Source organism: Scyliorhinus canicula, chromosome 10 (assembly GCF_902713615.1).
Source record: "Scyliorhinus canicula chromosome 10, sScyCan1.1, whole genome shotgun sequence".
Classification (NCBI taxonomy): Eukaryota; Metazoa; Chordata; class Chondrichthyes; order Carcharhiniformes; family Scyliorhinidae; genus Scyliorhinus; species Scyliorhinus canicula.
This window is the reverse complement of record NC_052155.1, coordinates 71,803,981-71,824,759: the sequence shown is the minus strand read 5'-3', so window position 1 is coordinate 71,824,759 and position 20,779 is coordinate 71,803,981.

Here is a 20,779-nt window from a genome sequence, read left to right as displayed (position 1 = left end):
GGTCTGAGTAATTTACAGGCCCCTGAGCAATACTTCCAAAGTGGGGCATAGTATAAACCAAGAAATAATAAGGACATGTGAGAAGGGCACAGTGGTAATTATGAATGATTTTAATATGCATATTGAGTAGATAAATAAAATTGGTAAGGACACTCGAGGGAGATTTTATAGAGTGTATGCGGGATTGTTTCTTAGAGCAATATCCCAACCAAGGGACAGGCTATTTTAGATTTAGTATTATGTAACAAAGAAGATTTGATAAATAGTCTTGTCATTAAGGATCCTCTTGGAATGAGTGATCACAGCATGCTAGAATTTTAAACTCGGATTGAGCGAGAGAAGAGAGCGCCATATTAGAGTTTCAGCATTGGACAGAGGTAATTATACAGGCCTGAGGAAAGAGTTGGCCCAAGTAGACTGGGCACAAATAATTAAGGGTAAAACAGTTGAGTAACAATGGTGGATGTTCAGGGAGATATTAAATACCACTCAGTCAAAGTACATTCCTGAGAGGAAGCGAAACTGTAAAAGGAAGAAAAACGTTCCATGCCTAAATAAGGAAGTCAAAGAAGGCATAAAGGCAAAAACTAGAGCATACCAAACTGCAAAAACTAGTGGTAAACTGATGGATTGGGAGAACTTTAAGGTTCAGCAAAAGGCTACTAAAAATAAAATTAAAAGAGCTAAGATGAACTATGAAAGGAAACTAGCAGAAAACATAAACACTGACACCAAAAGCTATAAGTATGTAAAGAGGAAGAAAATAGCTAAAGTAAATGTTGGCCCTTTAAAGGTTGACACTGGTGAGGTAATAATGAGGAACAGAGAAAGGGTGGAGGCACTGAACCAATATTTTGCCTTTGTAGTCATGGTATAAAATAATAAAAAAATTCCAAAAACTACAGTTAATGCAGAGGAACTTGGTGCAATAACCACCACTAAGGGAGAAGGTATTGAATAAACTGGTGGTATTAAGGGCAGATAGGACTCCGGGGCCTAATGGCCTGCACACTAGGGTATTAGGGAGGTGGCAGCAGAGATAGAGAATGCATTGTTTATGATATTTCAGAATTCCCTGGATTCTGGAAGGATCCCGGTGGGTTGGGAACATGCTTATGTGACACCCCTATTCAAAAATGGAGAGAGGTAAAAAGTAGGAAACTATAGACCAGTTAGCTTGACCTCTGTGGTGGGGACATTGCTGGAATCAATCATTAAGGAGGAGATGACTGAACATTTGGAAGGACAAAGCTCAATCCACCATTATCAGTATGGTTTTCTGAAGGATAAGTCATTCTTGACAAACTTGCTTGAGTTGTTTGAGGATGTAACCAGCAAGGAGAATAATGGGGAAGCTGTGGATGTGGTATAGCTCAACTTCCAGAAGGTGTTTGATAAGGTGCGGCATAACAGAATGATCCCGAAGATGAGATCACAGTGGATTGTGGGTAGAGTACTAGATTAGATCAAGGATTAGCTGACTGACAGAAAGCAGAGGGCCGGGATAAATGGGTTATAGAACATAGAACAGTACAGCACAGAACAGGCCCTTCGGCCCTCAATGTTGTGCCGAGCCATGATCACCCCACTCAAACCCACGTATCCACCCTATACCGTAACCCAACAACCCCCCCCTTAACCTTACTTTTAATTAGGACACTACGGGCAATTTAGCATGGCCAATCCACCTAACCCGCACATCTTTGGACTGTGGGAGGAAACCGGAGCACCCGGAGGAAACCCACGCACACAGGGGGAGGACGTGCAGACTCCACACAGACAGTGACCCAGCCGGGAATCGAACCTGGGACCCTGGAGCTGTGAAGCATTTATGCTAACCACCATGCTACCGTGAGGCCCCTAAAAACACACCCAAAGCGAGAATCATACCCCTAGACCAACGAGCCCCGGTTCTTCTCTGGCTGGTGAATTATCATCAACGGGGTGCCACAGGGGTCAGTCTTCGGACCTCATCTGTTTACAATCTACATAAATGATCTGCAAGCAGGGACAGAGTGTAATTTGCGGATGATACTAATAGGTGTTGGAAAGCAGGCAGTGAAGAGTAGATAAAGATTTTACAGACAGATATAGATAGGTTCGGAAATTGGGCCAAAGTTTGGCAATGGAGTTTAATGTGGACAAATGTGAAGTTATCCATTTTGGCCAAAAAAATAGAAAGGCAAATTATTATCGAAATGGAAAGCAGATTCAAGATGCACTGGCAGATGGATCTGGGTGTCTTTGTTCATAAATCACAGAAAGTAGGTACGCAGATACAGCGTGGAATTAAAAAGGCAAATGGAATTTTAGCATAATTGCAAAAGGACTGGAGTATAAAAGTGTTGTTGCAATTGTAGAAGGTGTTGGTGAGACTACATCTGGAGTATTTGTCCAGTTTTGGCCTTCTTATTTGAGGAAGGATGTGGTGATATTGGAGGCAGTTCAGAGGAGGTTCACCAGATTGATTCCGGGGATGAAAGGGTTGATGTATGAGGAGCGATTAAACAGTTTGGGCTTATACTTGCTAGAGTTTAGAAGAATGAGAGGGGATCTAATTGAGGTGTATAAAATGCTAAATGGGATTGATAAAGTGAACGTAGACCAAATGTTCCCCCTGTGGGGCAATCTAGAATGAGAAATCAGCGATATAGGTTGAAAGGCGGTAGATATAGACATAGAACATACAGTGCAGAAGGAGGCCATTCGGCCCATCGAGTCTGCACCGACCCATTTAAGCCCTCACTACCACCCTATCCCCGTAACCCAATAACCCCATCTAACTTTTTTGGACACTAAGAGCAATTTAGCATGATCAATCCACCTAACCTGCACGTCTTTGGACTGCGGGAGGAAACATGGAGCACCCGGAGGAAACCCACTCAGACACGGGGAGAACATGCAGACTCCGCACGGACAGTGACCCAGCAGGGAATCGAACCTGGGACCCTGGTTCTGTAAAGCCACAGTGCTATCCACTTGTGCTACCGTGCTGCCATATAGAACTGAGGTGAGGAGGAACTACTTAGCCCAGAGGTTGGTGAATTTGTGGAACTCGCTGCTCCATAGTGCAGAGGAATGTGAATCATTAAGTAGTTTCAAGAAGGAGATAGATATATTTCTGATGAAAAAAATGTGTTAAAGTGATATGGGCAACAAGTAGGGAGGTGGATTTGAGACGAGGAAGAGATCAGCCATGATCTGATTGAATGGCGGAGCAGGCTCGAAGGACTGAATTGCCTACATCTGCTCCTAATTCCGATGTTGTTCCTATGATCCATTGAGATATTCAAGAACAGCAAACTCCAATGAGACACATGAATCTATTTGGACCATGACCAAGCCTGATATTTTCAAGCAGCACTTCAGATTGCATAACTCAGTGGCTGTTTTAAAATGAGGGCCTCACCAGGATGACAGCAATGTATCGAATCCTGTTCATGTGACACAACCCTTCATAGCAAAGAGACCTAACCATAGAATACCATAGAATTGGTATGGAGGGTCAGGTGGAGTGGTGCTGGGAAAATGAAGCCAAAGGTAGGATAGAACACAGGCAGGGATGCAAAATATATCACTATTGAAACACTGAGGTGGTTTTGAGTACATATTAACCGTCAGCATTAACGGTGATCCGGGCCCAATATCTTGCGAAGTTCGAGAAATGTGATTCCCACCCAGAAGGGGCAGGAACTACATTTCAATAAATTTTAATAAAGTTAAGTATAACTATAGGGCTTTGCTGCAAAATGTTCCCCCATATCATGTCGGTGAGGTTCACAACGGGTTTAGAAAATCTTGAAGAAGTCAAAGGGAACCCGCTGGGCCGCCAAGGTAAGTCTTGCTCTAAGGGGCAGCAGGGGTGAGTGTGCAAAGCAAAGTTTGCCAGCACAACCGACTGGCTGGATGGCACTCTGCCAGAAGGCAAGACAGTCATGGTCAAGGTGGGGGATGCTTGGGGCTTTGAGCGACCTGGGATGGAATCCCTAACTGATTGCCGGTCTCTCTCCTTCTCCAATTTGTTCCAGATTTAAAAAATGTTTGCTGGTGTGGATCCCGCAGAGGCTGCCTCGCTGTGCTTGAGGGGGCAGACGCCATAGAAGGCAGCAGTGACAACTCAGACTGGAGACGGAACTTCATGTGCAGGGGGCCGCTGCACACCCTGAAGACCAGGCCGCCTATCAGCCTGAGGAGGGAGCCAAAGAGGATGCCTGCTATGGCCTAAGATGTACAGGAGTCTTTGGCCCTTCCTTGAGCTGACAATCAGCATATGCTGCAGAAGACTGCGTCTCAGCAGGGGGGCACCTGTGCAAAGTCCTCGCAGACCACGTGGAGGAGGACGTACACTCCCAGTTGTCATAAAGGTCACTGCAGCCCTAAACCTTTATGCCACCAGGTCATTCCACGATTCGAGCTGTGTGGCATTTCCTAATCTTCAGCCTACAGGTTCAGCTGGGAAATGACAGATGCTCTGTATGCCTGGGCATCAGACTATATTACTTTCGAGCTTGACCAAGTCCACCAAGATAGAGGGGCTGCAGGATTTGCTGCCATCACTAGGATGCCCCAGGTCCAGGGGGTGATCGACAGCAGGCTAGTTGCTATGCCAGCACTGGAGCATCAGGGAATGCGCTATATTAACAGGAAGGGGTTCCACTCTGTGAATGTTCAGATTGTGTCCGACAACCACCTCAGAATCAAGCACGTGTGTGCCCACTACCCTAGGAGGGTGCATGACAGCTACATCCTGGGCACTGGAGATCCTCGGTGGTTTTGAGGGCCAACCCAGGAGGACGGGTTGGCTTGTGGGGGAACAAGGAATACCCATTGAGATCATGGCTAATAACACCGGGCGGAGACCTGAGACCGAGGCGGAGACCTGATATAATGAAGCCCACGTTGCCACCCATGCTCTTATTGAGTGGTGCATCAGGCTGCTCAAGATGCGGTTCCGTAGGGCAGCACAGTGGCCTAGTGGTTAGCACAACCGCCTCACAACGCTGAGGTCCCAGGTTCGATCCCGGCTCTGGGTCACTGTCCGTGTGGAGTTTGCACATTCTCCCTGTGTCTGCGTGGGTTTCGCCCCCACAACCCAAAAATGTGCAGAGTAGGTGGATTGGCCACGCTAAATTGCCCCTTAATAGAAAAAATAATTGGGTCTCCGGCTTCATGGTGGCCTGCTGTATCCTCCACAGTCTGGCACAACAGCGGTGCGACATGCTGGAGGATGAATAGGAGGACGAGGAAGAACAGAAGGGACCAGAGGGACATGTGGCCTCATTGTGGAGCAGGTAGACCAGGAGGGGCTAGAAGACAACCCTAGGGAGGAGCCGGAGGTTGAAGGACAGGCTGCAGCGAAGGTCCAACATTCCAGAAAGACCAGGGGGTCTTCACCATCTCCAGATTCTTGTTGAGTGAGGCTGTGCCTGTCAGCTCAACAACCCCCACCTCATTCCCCCCTCGCAACTTCCCCACAATCTCCCCCCATTTCCCTCCCAATTTGCCCCACCCGCCCCCCACTTCCCCCAAATCCTATTCATAGCCCTCCACCCCTCCCCCATCACACTGCCCCCTCCCCAATCACCCTGTTTTTCCTTCCATGGGCCTGTGTAACGTTTTCCACAGGGTGCAGGCCTGTAATGGCACTCTCAGCTGGTCACAGCTGACAGGAGACTCGCTGCAAGGAAAGCTCCAATGCTCTCCAGTTCATGTCAAAGTCTGAATCCCACCTTTCTGCTGACAGCAAGCCCACACCCATCCTTACAATGGAGCCTGCATTGGGTGATTTTGATCTTTTGACCACTGTGCCGGGGGGGGGGGGGGGGGGGAGAGAGAGAGAGAGAGAGGTTGGTTGGGGGGTGGGGGGGGGGGGGGGGGGGGGGAGGGGGGGAGGGGGGGGGGTGCGGGCAGGCCCACTTAGCAGACTAAAGTGACAGAGGCTTCAAAAGTTTCAAGTGAACGTTTTTTAATGTGACAATTTTCTATTTCCACCTAGCTGTGGATAGTGACCTTACAAGTGCTCACTCAGTGGGCTTCTATGATCTTGTGCTACGTCTAGGTCTGTCCCCAGGATACACATCAGAGACTGCTGCTTTCTGTACCCTGTGGATTTTGATGCACTTGGCGGATGTCCTCTGGAGGGCCTGGAACTGGAGGGCCCCAGCCAACTTACCGATGTCACAGGTGTCGCTGTGTCACCCTGTTCTGTCCCCTGCCCTTGAGATGCACCAGTGTTAGGAGGTGGTGGGGGAATCAGAGGAACTGGAGATCGATGTAGTTTCCTTGATGGCAGGCCCTGGGTTGACCTCCAGCATTTCCTCCTCCCTGAGGGATCCCGGATGGGTCCTGGGAGATTCCATGGGATGGAGGGAGAGCAGGAGTGAGCTCCAGAAGCCTCTGAGTCATATGATTTTGCCCCATTGTCTACATCATGATGTTGGTGCCCTCAGTGATGCTCCTCAGTGATTGGGCCACGCTCTGGAGAGCCTCAGCTATGGCCACCTGTGTATGGGACACGTCCCTCATTGACTGCAACATGATGTCGAGGCTCTCAGCCATGGTCCTCACAGACTGAGCCATGCCTTGGACACCACCACTCAAGACACGGACATCGTGCTCCAAGTTTTCCATTGCGGTCGCCACCCTAACAGTGTTGACCTCGGTGCCATGCATCGTTGGCACCATCTCTTGCACCTGAAGACTTTGGTACTCCTCCAATCAGTCTTGCAGTTGCTGGAATATCACTGGCACTCCCTCCGGAATCTCATGACTCAGGCCTATAATTTGCATCAGGGAGAACGTTGTCCAGTGGCTCGGCATGTTGACCAGTGGTGTCCCAGGTCCAGCAGACCTCCGACTGTTGTCTCCCTTGGATGCTTCTGCATCCACCTTATGTGCATCAGCAACTGTGTGGTGCTCACCAGAGTGCGCCCCCGAAGCCTGTCCACTAATGTAACTCACTGAGGTGTATGTCTCTGCGCTGGTGGAAGTTGGGTGATAACTGTTACACATCACCACTGTTCTCCTCCGAGCTCTCCTCCAAGGTGTTCTCTTGGGTAGCGGGGTTCGATGACTCCGGTGGCCCAGACTCATCAGATAGTGATCCTTCAAGACTGATGTACCATCAATTGAACGCGAGACGAGTTGCTGTACAAAAGTATGGCTTTAATCAGCTAGATGTTAGCCCTGCGGTCGACTACAGTAAATGGGCGACCGCCGGGAGTACTGGGTATTTATACCCCCCCCTGGAGGCGGGGTTAACGCAGCCTCTCGACCAATCGGGGAGCCGTCACATGGCTGGTCTCAACCAATCGGTCAAGAGGCACATAACCGACCAGGGCCAATGGTAAGCCAATGTTCTGCACCAATGGCAGGCAGCTATGTTAATCATACCACCACAAAGACAAAGGACATGTCGTCAATGAAAGAGAAAGGTTAATCTCGTGGAACATTAACAACTCATTTGAGGCAGGTCAGCTGGGTGAAGGGGCATCTTGCTGGCACAGGCAGGCCTCGCTGTCGGTCATTATTATCTCCTGGGGCAACCCCGCAATCTCCAGGGCCCGTTCCTCATATGGCGTGACGACTTGGAACTCTGGCATCCCCCCATCATCTTGGCCCTTTCCCGCTTATTATGGATATCTTTGCCTGCGGGGACGAAGAGAGCATTGTGAGATTATAGCAAGTGGCATGTGTGGGCATCGCATCTGGACATGAAGGGGTTATGCCGGTGGGTGCCAGGGGGTTCTGAGGAACAAGCATGAAGATTAGATGTGGGGAATATGCGAGGTGTCAGCCAGTGATTTGTGGGAAGGAAGGGTTTGGGAATTTGAGGGGTGGCAGTCGGAACTGATGCCAGGGGAGAGGTGGCAACTTCCCCTTGCAGATTGTTGGAGGTCATGTGTCTTCCAACACTGGATGGCAGTCCTCCTGGTCATGCTGTCCATACAAACTGCAGCTGCCACTGCCTCCCAGGCAGCATTGTTCACCCTGCGGCTGGTTTTCCAACCCCCTCGGGAGAGCAAGGTGCCCCACATTGATGGCATCGAGAAGCCTGGCCAGGTCGGCATTGCCAAAGCGAGGAGCAGGTCTGCGTGCTGCCATGCTTGTGTGTTGACTGGGAGTGGGTGGTGAGTGAGGGTTTAAAAGCAGCTCCCATTTGTTAGCGGCGAACAGCTGATGCATGAGTCAGATAGCGAAGGAGTCAGGAATCTGACAGCGAGAGAATCAGGAATTGCGAGATTCATGTGGAGGCTCATTTTTGGCACTATGTGCTGTTGAATACAGACCCCAAAAGCCGACTTTAACTTCTGTCTGCTGAATCGCGCCCAATTTGTATTCGTTCCAGTCTTGCCCCTTGATAATAGCATGCATTTTCTGTGCGATAACAGCTGAACCTCTTCGCCTTTTGGCTGCAAGGACCAAGGCAGATGGTTAACCGTAAGGTATTGGTGAGAACCTCTTGTTTCAAGGTGGTTCTCTGTGTCCTTCTGCTAAAGCATTAGATGCTCCTGCTGCTGCTTCTGCTATAAATGGTCTTGTGCTGGCTGCCAGCTTCCAGCAGCTTCCTGGCACATCCACTGTCATTGGCAGCATTCCCCTGGAAGACAGCAGAATCATTTTTCAGTGGGCTCTGTCAGGCCATGTCTGTCCAGTGGGAAGAGGGGAGATAAACGTAAATGATTTCTATTATTTTCTTAATGGTTTTTTGCAATGAAACATATTTGGAATAAAATATGCATTGCGGGTGTCGGAGCACTTAAGTTTGACGGAATCCTTTTTTTTTGTTATTTTGGGAAGAATTCCCAGCTCCCATGTACATATCATACCTCTTCGAATTCTACTCCAACTTTGGGAAAAAAAGGTTGTCAAGTGTGCCAACCATTTAATTCTGCTTACATTGAAATGTTTTGGGGAGAAACTGTTGACCAGGGCAGCACGGTCGCGCAGTGGTTATCACTGCTGCATCACGGCGCTGAGGATCCAGGTTCGATCTCGGCCCTAGGTCACTGTCCGTGTCGAGTTTGCACTTTCCCCCCCGTGACTGCATGGGTCTCACCCCCACAACCCAGAAAAATGTGCAGGGTAAGTCATGCAAAAATTGAAAAAAAATTGGGTCGCTAAATTAAAAAAAAAAGAAACTGTTGGCCAAGTAGCAGACAATTCCTGGCACGTTCACAATAGTCTATTGCCAATCATTTCATTGCTAATAGTACTGAGTCAGTTAGATATTTACTTCCTGTTGTTTTTGCTATATTTCTTCATGTTTCATTTCGAAAGGCCATTGGCTGGATTCTCCATCGGCGAGATCATCCCCCTCGGCCGGCAGCACACTCATGTCCTCAGATTTCCCAACGACGTGGGGGTGCCCAGAATGGGAAACCCCATTGGCCGGCTGCCGGGACGGAGGGATCCCGCAGCCAATAGGGGCTCGCCGCACCAGACAACATGTGCGGCAGGACAGAGGATCCCACCCCAAAATTTTTATGTTATGAACTACATGAGCCAACATGCATGTTGTCATTCTTTACATGCGTGCCTACACACTGAGTGCTAGAAAGTTCACCAGCAACAGCTGACCTTGTCCTCATATTGCAATTTTTTCAATGGACACTAGTTTTTCCCTCCCTCACCAGCGGAACTGAGGTCAATTAACAGTGTTCTCATGACTACCTCCGCTACAATTTGCTAACTGAGCACTGCCCTGGAACCGGACCTCTGACCTTCTTAGTCTGTATGGTTCAGTGCTACAGACACAGTGCTTACTGCGAGCCATGTCGTTCAAAAGACATTTTACATTTCAGTATCATTCTTTATCCAACTCCTTTTATCTCTCTTTCCTTTGATCCTGTGGTTTCTGCCAAACTTCCTCATTGTGTGCCTGACATGTTTTGACAAATAGTTTGTTGAAGTGTGCTAACCCTGAAAACGGCAAATGTTTTATACAATCATGTAATCTTGCAGTTCAGAGGAGGCCATTTAACCCATTCAGCCTGTGTTATTGTGCTGAACAGGCATCGAGCAAAGGAAGAAGCTGGAGGAAGTCTGTCTTCGGCATAGATGTAAAACCCAGTATTAGCGTATCCTGCCACAAAGGCTTAAACTGGTTCATACATATATTCTGACATGCATTATGTGTTCATTGAAAGAGCTATTCAGTGCATGCTACTCATCTGTTCCAAGTACTTACCCAAATAAAGTGACTATTGAATCTGATTCCACCACCCTTTCTGGAAGTGCATTCCAGATCAGAAACACTTGTTTTGTGAAAGAAATTTTCTGAATCAAGTTCAGTGTTGAGGAAAGCTTATATATATATATATAATATTAATCTTTATTGTCACAGGTAGAGTTACATTAACACTGCAAGGGCAACACGGTGGCCTAGTGGTTAGCACAACCGCCTCACGGCGCTGAGGTCCCAGGTTCGATCCCGGCTCTGGGTCACTGTCCGTGTGGAGTTTGCACGTTCTCCCCGTGTCTGCGTGGGTTTCGCCCCCACAACCCAAAAATGTGCAGAGTAGGTGGATTGGCCACACTAAATTGCCCCTTAATTGGAAAAAATAATTGGCTAATCTAAATTTTAAAAAAAACAAAAAAAACAAAACATTAACACTGCAATGAAGTTACTGCGGAAATCCTTGAGTCGCTACATTCCAGCGCCTGTTCGGGTACACAGAGGGAGAATTCAGAATGTCCAAATTACCTAACAGCACATCTTTCGGGACTTGTGGGAGGAAACCAGAGCACCCAGAGGATAGAGAACCTGTAGACTCCACACAGACAGTGACTCATGCCAGGAATCGAAACTGGGACCCTGGAGCTGTGAAGCAACAGTGCTAACCACCCCTTGTTAAACCAACATCCATATTGACCTCTGATAAGGAGGTCTTTGTAAGTTCTTTGTAAGAACTAGAGCGACATAAATATTTGAAGCATTGTTAGTTGGCTCGGGTAAGATGTTTACTTGAATAGGTTATAGTCCATGCTAGGATTTGAGCATATAATCTTCTGAGAGGCTGTCTTTTGTGAAAGGCACCGTCTTTTGGATCAGCCATTAAACCAAGGCCCTATCTGCTTGCTTCAGTGGGCATTGAGGTTCTGTGTCATTATTTAAAGAAAAGCAAGGAGTTCTAATCTTTTCCTCATTAATATTCCGCCATCAATAAACATCACCAAAATAAATTACCATCATTGTCATTGTATTATGAGGGTCTGGAAGAGAAAGGGTTAACGTGGGACTGAGTACAGTGTCATGTTGTTCACCCTGGGGTAACACGGATTGCACACGATGCAATTACCTGATCAAGTATACACCAAACGAAGGCATTGGTTCAATATGAGATTTATTGAACTCTAGTAACGAAACACACAGCTGGCTGTGGGTTGACTCTCTACTACTCTAAGTAAACTAACACTAACTATCTAGACCAGGGTAGCTCTGATCCACGTGTTGGAGGTGTTGAATGATTTGTACACCTTGACTAGCTATCACCAGTGGAAAGAGGCAGAGTGCTGATACCTTGTATGTTTTATAGGTGTAAGTCCCCCTCTGGTGTCCTGTCTTGTGATTGGTCGTGTTCTCTTCTGTATATTGATTGGCTCACCTAGGTGTCTGTCACTGCCTGCTTTTACCCCATGATGTGCATGGATGCATATTGTGACATCCCTCCCTTTTTTTAAAAGAATGTTGTCGGCTGCTTAGAACAGAAACGACATATTTACAAGAGTAACTATATACAAAATCGGTGAGTGGATGGATATGTGCATGTAAGTTGTCTAGCGTGCAGAAACATAGCAGCATATATACAGGGAATTATTTATAAGTCCAGTCATTGAGGCTGTCGATGGTGGACCGCCTGAGTGGTGGAGGCGGAGATTATGGTGTCTTGACCGGTTGGCATGCAGCCAGGCTGGTGACCTCATGAAGCGAGGTGTCCGGGTCGGGCAGAGTGACATCTGGGAAAGTGAGATCCGGTAGTGGGCAGGCAAGTTTGCATAGCGCCTTTCTGTTGCTTCTTACAATCGATCCATCCGCCATGTGAACCACGAATGACCTGGGAGCAGCCTGTTGAACCACAACAGCAGGAGCTGACCAGCTGTCACTAGGCAACTGAATGCGAACAGTGTCCTTCGGAGAGAGAAGCGGCAGATCCATAGCGTAAGCATCATATGTGATCTTTTGCCTGGTTGTGATCTGCTGCATCTTTTGCAGCACTGGAAGATGATCCAGGTCAGGTACATGAATGGCCGGAACAGTCGTCCTCTGGATCGGTGATGGGATCCGGTTCCAAGTCCAGCTGCCCTTGCTGCACACTTTGAACTCGTTTTCGTTGGAACTGGTACCACTGGCCCCCTGTCGGAGGTGCAGATCTGCACAAAGCAGCATAATGACCAAGCTTCTTGAAGTTGAGACATCGCCTGCCTCTCGTGGGGCATTGCCGCTTTAAATAGGCGGTGCCGTAGTTGGGGCACGTCATTACATCGACGTTGTGACGTTCGGCACGTCATCGCGCCTGCGCAGTGTGGTCAGCCGCCACTAACACCTGCGCAGTGTAGTCTTCGGCCGCTTTCCCGACCCTGATGCGCATGCATGGGATCCCTGGAAAAGCCTCGTGGGAGACGATTTGGTCCTGCTCTGCCGACTTCAGGCGGGAATAGCGACTTTTCGCCAGTTTGTGGACTTTGCATGTCTCGATGGCCACTGGCAGGGTCATATTTTTAATTTTTAGGAGCTGCACCTGCAGGGCGTCGGACTGGATGCCAAACACAATCTGATCCCTGATAAGGGAGTCAGTGGTGTCACCGTAGTTGTAGGATTGCACTAGGATGCGAAGCTGAGTAAGAAAAGACTGAAAAGGCTCGTTCTTACCCTGAAGGCGCTGCTGGAAGACATAATGCTTTTGTTTGTCTCGACTTCGCAGTGACTGTCGAATTTTGCGAGGACAGTATGGAACTTGGCCTTGTACTCACCGTCGGAGAAAGTGAGCGAATTGAAGATTTGGATGGCTCGGTCCCCCGCAGTAGACAGCAGCAGGGTATTTTTAGTGCATCGGAGGCACTTTCGAGGCCCGAGGCCTCAAGGTATAGGCGGAATTTTTGCTCGAAGACCCGCCAGTTGGCGCCAAGGTTCCCGGAGATGCGGAGCTGCGGATGTGCCTTGATCTTTTCCATGCCACAGGAAGGCAGTTGATGGTCTTCAGAGAATTTTCGAAGGTAAATTACTTCAAGGCAGTAGCCACTTCTGGTATCATGTTGTGTTGTTCACCCTGGGGTAAAACGGATTGCACACAATGCAATTAACTGATCAAGTATACAGCAAACAAAGGTGTTGGTTCAATATGAGATTTATTGAACTCTAGTAACGAAACACACAGCTGCCTGTGGGTTGAGTCTCTACTACCCTAAGTAAACTAAAGCTAACTATCTAGGCCAGGGTAGCTCTGATCCACGTGTTGGAGGTGTTGAATGATTTTTACACCCTGACTAGCTATCACCAGTGGAAAGAGGCAGAGTGCTGATATCTTGTGTGTCCCCCTCTGGTGTCCTGTCTTGTGATTGGTCGTGTTCTGTTCTGTATGTTGATTGGCACACCTGGGTGTCTGTCACTGCCTGCTTTTACCTCATGATGTGCATGGATGCATATGAAAATTGCTTATTGTCACGAGTAGGCTTCAATGAAGTTACTGTGAAAAGCCCCTAGTCGCCACATTCCGGCGCCTGTCCGGGGAGGCTTGTACAGGAATTGAACCGTGCTGCTGGCCTGCTTGGTCTGCTTTAAAAGCCAGCGATTTAGCCAAGTGAGCTAAACTAGCCTGCATACAGTACAATCCACAGTGTGATGTAAAGGAACACATGATCTGAGTCTGTAGGAACAGAGACATGTGTAGAGACAAGCATGGAGACATCTCCTCGCTTAGACCGTATACTGCATAAATGTATAGAGTTATAAGTAGTTAATAAACACTTACTATTAAACTATACAAGACCCGGAATCTCTTCCTCAGACCTATCAAACTACGCACAACACCTTACAGACAGACATCTCATCTTGGCTTTTCACACTAATTTCATTGCAGTATTAATGTAAGCCTACTTGTGACAATGAAGATTATTATTATGTTTTTGCTGTTCGTGGAAACTTGTGTGCAAAACGGCTGCTGTGTTTATCATATAACAACAGATGCTGCACAGGCTAATTCACTCTTTCTGATGTGCTTTGAGTAATTTCTGAGAGATGTTATAAGCAAATTGTTGTGCACAGACAAGCTCATTCTTTTCATACAGAAATAAAATTCTGGTGAAGAGTGAACATGACCTGAAAAGTTAACCCTACATATCTCCACAGATGCGCACTGACCTGCTGAGTATTTCTGTTTTTAATTGTTCATTTTTTTCTATACTCAGCTACAAAATTAAAAAGAGATCATTTTCTTTGGGGCTGTTTAGCACAGGGCTAAATCGCTGGCTTTGTAAGCAGACCAAGGCAGGCCAGCAGCACGGTTCAATTCCCGTTCCAGCCTCCCCGAACAGGCGCCGGAATGTGGCGACTAGGGGCTTTTCACAGTTACTTCATTGAAGCCTACTCGTGACAATAAGCGATTTTCATTTCATTTCATTTTCATTTTCATTTTGACAAAAGCAAAACATGCGGATGCTGAAATTAAAGCAGGAAATGCTGGAAACACCAGCAAGTCACACAGTGTTTGTGGAGGAGACAGAGTTAGTAATGCTGTATTACTAGTTACTAATGTTACTGCTAATTGTATACACCAGTTTTGAAGGAATTATGGGAAACATCTCACCATAGCCTTTTGTCTTCTTGAAAAAGCTGCAATATATACTGAAAACATTAAAAAGACCAGATAATAGAAAATATTTCAGATACACTGAACACATATCCATACGTGAAAACAGATTAAAAGGAAATGAAGATTAAAAAACTAAAATTGATTTTTAAAGTGGCTTTTGGAAAATATTGCTGAGGCAGCGATGTTTTATACAGATTGCTCTGTTTAGTGTTTTGTTGATTTGAAAATTGATGCAAGTTTGTGCATTTGATTTACACAGAAGCATAACATTTGCATTATTCTCATTCCCACTAAGAAGAATAAAAAGACTGAACAAGTTGTAATGTGTGCATCCTATAAACTCTAACTTTATTCATGATCAAACTAATGAATTCCCATTTTCCCCGTTCTACTTCAATCAGGTCTATGTACCAGATCAGTAGATATTCTGGAGTATTTTTGATAATTTTATATGGGATTCTGTAACGGTGGGGTTATAAAAGATATAAGGCTAAAAGATTAGTGTGGGCCATTTATCGAGTGCAGGGGTTATAGTTCATGACCTGTTTGTGCCTGTTCTGGTGGAGGTAAGCAGCGTGCAAATCTGGTTCTTCCACACCCTTTGCGTCATTGTAGCAGCCCAGGCTGGCTTAGCTCAGATCAGGAAGCACTCCTGATCTTCCTGGTCCATCAAGAATAAGGGGCGGGAATCTCCGCTCCGGGACATCCAGAACATGTTGCCGGATGGGATGAAGAATCAGGCGTCGGTGGAAAATTGGGATCGGCGCCTGGCAGCGATCCAAAACCAATGCTCTGACCCCCTACGGCGGTGTGAACAAGATCCATGATGTGTGCTGGTGGTGGGATGTAAATAAATGTAAATGGGTCTTTTGCATCTATTTAGCGGGCCTGCGCCCTATGCTCTGGCCTCCCGTGATTCTCCTGTACCCGTGGCCTGGAATCATGTGGGCGCAGATTACTGGTGGTCTCAGTAATCGTCAACCGGATGTGGTGGACCTCATGGTGGGCCAAGGGGGCAACTGTTGCCCCCTTGGCCCACCGGGAGGTCCATCATGCCAGGACGACGTTGGCAGAGACAATCTGAGCACAACTGGGGGCCACCCCCTAACAATGCACTGCCTGCCCACACCTCCTCCAGCAGAATACCGTCCCCACCCACACCCCCTCCCCTCACAGGGACCTCTGTAATGGGGGAACCACAAGGGCCCCCTGTAATAAGGGGACCCTCACAAGGGCTCCTGTAATAGGGGGATTTCCCAGTCCTTTTAGGGGCAGTGGAAAGAATTACAGCTGTAATAATTACCTTGCAGCCCAAGGGTTCATTCGTCAAAGGAGAGCAGCTGTGCCTCCACAGGTTCCCACAGATTCATTATCTGCAAGCCATTCATAGCTTTTGAGTGATACTCTGTGATTGACAGCTTGCACAAACCATCTGCAACTTTGATCCATTCATATCCCTTCTTGCTTCAGTGGCCTAAGTTGTGAAACCCCAATGTTTGTAAGCATTGACCACCACAAAGGGATGTAAGTGCATTCCGAGCACTAAGTGCATTCCAATCACTCAAATGCTTAATTTCACTGCACTTACCGCTTTGTCGATGGTATTTCATGTGAGATAGTCCCCCTCTCCCTGCCAATGGTGTAATGGGGTTCCCACCATGGAAGGTCATGAGCCCCATTACCATACATTTCCATGTCATTAGTGGGATTCCCTACTGTATAAAATCCCCCATGTAGGGATTTAAAATATGCCTTCACAAATGGGGACCTGGAAAACAGTCTTCGCCCGAGGTAAATTTAGCCCCGGAGAGAAAAAGATCATGCCTGGGCTGTAACTTGGCATGCTCTCAGGGCAGTGCCTTGGGGCAGTGCAGTGGGCAGTGCCTGGGCAATGTAAGGGGCCAGTGCCAGGGCAGTGCCCCAGCTAATGAAGGAAAGCATTCCGTATGCCTTCTTCATAACCCTATGTACCTGTGCTGCCTCCTTCAGGGATCCATGGACTTGTACATCAAAGTTCCTTTGTTCCTCAATGCTCCCTAGGGACCTACCATTAATTGTGTATATGCTACCCTTATTAGACTTTCCAAAATGCATCACCTCACACTCATTAGGATTAAATTACATTTGCCATTGCTCTACCCAATTTACCAGCTGATCAATATCAGTCTGTGGCCGAAGACTATCCTCCTCACTATCAACAACATTACCAATTTTCGTGCCATTTGCAAACTTACTAATGATGTCTTTTACCCAGGTGTGTCCTGTACACAAGAAACAGGACAAATCCAACCCAGACAATTACCGCCCTCTCAGTCTACTAATATCAGCAAAGTGATGGAAGGAGTCAGCAACAGTCCTATCAAGTGGCACTTATTCAGCAATAACCTGCTCACGGACACTCAGTTTGGGTTCCACCAGGGTCACTCAGCTCCTGACCTTATTACAGCCTTGGTTCAAACATGGACAAAAGAGTTGAATGCCAGAGGTGAGGTGAGAGTAACTGCTCTTGATATCATGGCAGCATTTGACCGAGTATGGCATCAAGGTGTCCGAGCTAAACTGGAGTCAATGGGAATCAGGGGGAAAACTCTCCGCTGGTTGGAGTCATACCTGGCACAAAGGAAGATGATTGTGGTGGTTGGAGGTCAATCATCTCAACTCCAGGACATCACTGCAGAAGTTCCTCAGGGAAGTGTCCTAGGTCCAACCATCTTCAGCGGCTTCATCAATGACCTCCCTTCCATCATAAGGTCAGAAGTGGGGATGTTTGCAGATGACTGCACAAAGTTCAGCACCATTACTGACCTCGGATAATGAAGCAGTCCATGTCCAAATGCAGCAAGACCTGGACAATATCCAGGCTTGGGCTGACAAGTGGCAAGTTACATTTGTGACACACAAGTGCTAGGCAGTGACCATCTCCTACAAGAGAGAATCTAACCACCGCCCCTTGACATTACCATCGCTGAATCCGCCACAATCAACATCCTGAGGGGTTAAGATTAATGAGAAACTAAACTGGACTAACCACATTAATAGTGTGGCTACCAGGGCATGTCTGAGGCTAAGATTCCTATGGTGAGTAACTCACCTCCTGACCCCGCAAAACGTATCTATCATCTACAAAGCACAAGTCAGGAATTGCCTGGATGGGTGCCGCTCCACCAACACTCAAGAAGCTCAACACCATCCAGGACACAGTAGTCCACTTGATTGCTCCCCCTTCCAAAAACATTCGAACACCCCACCACTGACAAACAGTGACAGCCATGTATACCATCTACAATATGCACTGCAGTAACTCACCAACGTTCCTTAGAAAACACCTTATAAATGTACAACCACGACCATCTGGAAGGACAAGAGCCACAGATACCTGGGAACCCCACCACCTGGAGGTTCCCCTCCAAGTCACTCACCACCCCAACTTGAAAATTTATCGCCGCTCTTTCACTGTCGCTGGGGCAACATCATGGAAATCGGTCCCTAACAGCATAATGGGTGTACCTGCACCTCAAGGACTGAAGCAGTTCAAAAAGGCAACACACCTTCTGAAGGGCAACTAGGGATGGACAATAAATGCTGACCTAACCAGCGACGCCCACATCTCGCAAATCAATTAAAAAAATATTCACATCCAAGTCATTAATGCATATAATAAACAATTAAATTAGTTAGACAGGATCTTCCAACAAATCCGTGCTGACTACCCCTGATCAATCCATGCCTTTCCAAGTGTTGATTAATCCTGTCCTTCAGACTTTTTCCAATAATAATTTCCCTCCCACCTACATTACTAACTGGCCTGTAATTACCTGGCTTATCCCTGCTGCCCTTCTTGAATAAAGGTACCATAGTAGCTATCCTCCAGTCACCTGACACTTCTTCTGTGGCCAGCAAAGATTTAAATATCTCTGTCAGGGCCCCCGCAAACTCCTTGCTTGCCTCCCGTGACAGTCTTAAATACATCTCATTAGGTCCTGGGGATTTATACACCTTTATGCCCACTAGAGCAGGTCATACCTCATCCTTATTAATCTTAATGTGCTCTAGAACCTTACCAGCGGCATTAATGCATTCCACTCCACATAGAATCATAGAATTTATAGTGCAGAAGGAGGCCATTCGGCCCATCAAGTCTGCACCAGCTCTCGGAAAGAGCACTCTACTTAAGCCCACACCTCCACCCTATCCCCGTAACCCAGTAACCCCACTGAATCTTTTTTGGACACTAAGGGCAATTTAGCATGGCCAATCGACCTAACCTGCACATCTTTGGAGTGTGGGAGGAAACCAGAGCACCCGGAGGAAACCCACGCAGACACAGGGAGAACGCGCAGACTCCGCACAGACAGTGACCCAAGCCGGGAATCGAACCTGGGACTCTTGAGCTGTGAAATGACTGTACTAACCACTGTGCTGCCCATGTACAGCATGTACAGTAAATGCCACTGGCATATCATTAGGGGGCCCGACCAAGTATTCTTTGGGACCTCCGCGACTCTCTGCCTCCACTGGGGGGATTTCCCAATGGCGAGGTTCACGTGTGCTTTTAAAAATTGAGAAACGGGCGCCGTGGTTGATGAGGGAGAGAGAGGAGGTGGAACACGGAGAAGAGGGACTATGGACTGCCAGTTCTGACACTGGCGGGGCTGGCTGGGATGGCGGGGGGGCGGGGGGGGGGGGGGGGGGGGGGGGGGGAAGGCCCTGCCAGGCCCGGGGGGGGAGGGGGTGGTGATGGTGGGGACGGGCCATGGGACAGGAGTGACCTCCTCCTGACCCACCTCCCCGCCAACTGGCCGCCACATGCCGGGGGACAACACGCAACAAGTGGGGCTGGAATCAACAGTGCTATCCGGGGCCCTCCTCCCCATCCTCCTCGTCAGACAAGGCCTGGCGTTCCTCCTCCTCCAGCACATCACCCCTCTGCTGCGCGATGTTGTGGAGGACTCAGCAGGCTGCCTTTGTGTTGTGGGGCTAAACCCACGCAAACACAGGGAGAATGTGCAAACTCCACACGGACAGTGACCCAGAGCCGGGATTGAACCTGGGATCTCGGCTCCGTGGTACAGCAGTGCTAACCACTGTTTCACTTCTTTGTTCTTTTCACTAGGAAGTGCTGAGGGTTTTGGCCAATGGTGGTATCATGACCGGGACAGGCTTGGAGGATCAAAAAGCCTGTTCCTGTGCTGTATTGTTCTTTGTTCTTGCTCAGCCGGAGTCTACGATGGCATTCCCAGTCTGGCAGGTCCTCGAATGACAGGTGGTGCTATTACACCTGAGGCTTCATGTGGCGCCTCCTTAGCACCTCCTCCTTCTTGGCCTGTTGGGCGGCTCGTTTCTCCATTCTGGCAGCTGCCACCTGCCCCTCTGCTGTACACACCGCTGCTGCCCGCTCTGCTGCTGCACGCACCTCTGCTGCAGCCTCCCCCTCCTCCTCGAGCAGTGCTTTCTTGTACAGCCGCAGGGCATCTCCCTGGGCTGCGGTGACCAACAGCAAGACCACCATTTGTGGTTTTATTCCAATATCCATTGTCTGCAGGGGGTGAAAGATCGACATATTAGCATGGTGCATACCCCGTTGCCCAAACAGATTCACCGTGCTACACTGTGGGATCCGACCCTGCATGTCCCTTCCCCACCAATACCCGCATCCCTGGCCCCATCAGTGCCCAGCACCGTGGAAGTCTCTGGCCCTGGCACACGTCCCTGATGTCAGGGGTACCATTAGCTGGCATTGTCCTCACCAGGGGCTGCTGTGGGTGTTGCCCTAGGTGGGCCGCCGCTGGGTGGTGGCCGGGTTGGGGGGGGGGGGAGTTGGGGTGGGGAGGTGGCGTGCAGGCGTGGAGGGGTAGGGGCACCCATGCGGGCGGGTTCACTCTGCAGAACCAGGGGCCTAGGTGGGTGCGCAGCAAGGTGGCCGGTGTATTGGGGTCCGTGCCTGGATGCCGCCCAGGCCCGTGGGGGCT